The sequence below is a fragment of the Bison bison genome, unplaced genomic scaffold, assembly GCF_000754665.1.
Source record: "Bison bison bison isolate TAMUID 2011002044 unplaced genomic scaffold, Bison_UMD1.0 scf7180017864263, whole genome shotgun sequence".
NCBI lineage: Eukaryota > Metazoa > Chordata > Mammalia > Artiodactyla > Bovidae > Bison > Bison bison.
The window spans coordinates 2,299,985-2,302,243 of record NW_011494835.1 but is presented as its reverse complement, the minus strand read 5'-3'; the positions used below and the strand labels follow the sequence as shown (position 1 = coordinate 2,302,243).

General features: G+C 41.8%; 1 long non-coding RNA gene across 1 annotated transcript in view; it reads right to left on the bottom strand.

The window, feature by feature from the left end:
- Positions 1–842, bottom strand: part of LOC104994623 — a 16,973-nt gene extending 16,131 nt beyond the window's left edge. The window contains exon 1 of the long non-coding RNA XR_825966.1: positions 729–842. This is a non-coding gene — a long non-coding RNA (uncharacterized LOC104994623). The remainder of the gene's footprint in view (positions 1–728) is intronic.
- Positions 843–2,259: the final 1,417 nt, after the last annotated feature.

Here is a 2,259-nt window from a genome sequence, read left to right as displayed (position 1 = left end):
GTTTCAGCTTTAGCATCATTCCTTCCAAAGAACACCCAGGGCTGATCTCCTTCAGAATGGACTGGTTGGATCTCCTTGCAGTCCAAGGGACTCTCAAGAGTCTTCTCCAGCATCACAGTTCAAAAGCATCAATTCTTCGGCACTCAGCCTTCTTCACAGTCCAACTCTCACATCCATACATGACCACAGGAAAAACCATAGCCTTGACTAGACAAAACTTTGTTGGCAACAAGATGCAGTTAAATATTAGTTTTTAAATCTCATAATAATATACAAAGTAAACAGCACCAAAATGTTACATCCCAAGTCTACAGTTTCCCAAAAAACTCAAATCCCCAGAGCCATTGTGCAGCTCTGCCTTCTACAGAGGAGTTTAATTTCTACACGTCCCTTGCAACATATTAAATGTCACAGACAACAGAGGCAATGAAGCTTCTCTGAGCCTTAACCATTTTCTTCCAAACTTCCTGGTTTTCACCTCCCGTAGTATAGATTTGTTTCCTATTTTAGACCAATGTTTCGTAATTTCCATCATCTTTTCTTCCAGCAGCTCTTTTTCTTTCTCCACAGCCTTCCCCTTTCTCTTTAAAATCCAAATGTTTAAGTTGTTTTAATTCAGCACACATTTAAGCAATGTTAGAACAATCGCTCAAAAGTGTTTAGATGCCTGGCTGACCCACAATTTCCATTTGAGCCAGACAGTAGCTGGAATTAGTTCAATTGATTACCTTTTTCTGGGTTGATTTGTCTTCGTTCCCTGCCTTGGGAGGCTCTTCTTCCACCTTCCTCCTCCTTTTCGTTCACCGCTTCCTCTTCCCCTGTCACTCCCTTCCTCTCCTTTTTTTCTCCCTTTCTACCATTCCTGCCCCTCCTATCACACCCACTCTACATTCTCTTTCCTTAATGTTTCAGCTACAATATGTGTTAAAGCAGAACTTAAGGATTGCTCCTGAAACTAAAACATGATGTAAACCGTGGTTTCCCCTATAGGCTTTAGCAAGAGAAGATCATGAGCACAATTGTTCCTCATCATCCAGCGACAGCCTAGCCCAGAACAAGGGAACATAGTAACTAGAGGGGAAAAATAATCTTTCATTTGCAGAACTTAAGCTTGTGTGTCTTGCCTTCTGCATACAGGAACCTCTTCACTTTGATCATTATCTTCTATTAAATTTTTTGAGACATCCTGTTGCTTTCAGTTATACCATCACTATCTCATTATCTACAACTCCTTGTCCCTATGCACATTGTACCTCTCTAGTTATTTGCATCCAATTGTTACCCTCAACTCACTTCTGCTTTAACCCATGTCTTTGGGAATGCAATAGCAACATACACAATCAAGATGCTGACCCTTCGATTTGTTGAAAGACACTGCAAGGTTCTAACATTCCTCCTAATGAGGTAATTTTTTTTAATTGCTTTACAATAACATGTGAAGAGGTGAGACAGGATGGGAAGATTGTGACAGACTTATCTAGGACTGTGAAACATTAAAGAGATTTACATTCTGGTTCTTAATAATCAAAATTCTAAAAAAGTCAAGTCTGCTATTGAGACACTATACTTGCAGCTTTGTAAAAGGAACGTAGATGTTGTGAAGAGAGATATTATTTCAGCTTCCGTGGGCTCAGATGGTAAAGCATCTGCCTGCAATGCAGGAGACCTGGGTTCGATCCATGGGTTAGGAAGATTCCCCTGGAGAAGGAAATGGCAACCCACTCCAGCATTCTTGCCTGGAAAATCCCATGGTCGGAGAAGCCTGGTAGATTACAGTCTATGGGGTCACAAAGAGTCAGACATGACTAAGTGACTTCACTTTCACTTTCTTTAAAATATGAAATTTACTAAGAGAACCACTGGGCTTCCCAAGTAGTGTCAGTGGCAAAGAACCCTCCTGCCAAGTCAGGAAGTGTAAGAGATGGACGTGGGTTCGATCCCTGGGTTGGGAAGATCCCCTGGAGAAGGGCATGGCAACCCACTCCAGTATTCTTGCCTGGAGAATCCTAGGGACAGAGGAACCTGGTGGGCTACAGTCCACCGAGTCGGGACATGACTGAAGTGACTTAGCATGCATACAAAAGAAACGCCACCGTATTAACTGATTATTTTCACTTCTTGAGTCATTCTCATTCACCCTCTTCATTTTAGAAAAATATATCTAATATTATTGTAATCTCTTTTCTAGGGCTTCCCAGGTGGCACTACTGCTAAAGAATCTGCCTGCCAGTGCAAGAGACTCAGGTTCCATCCCTGGGT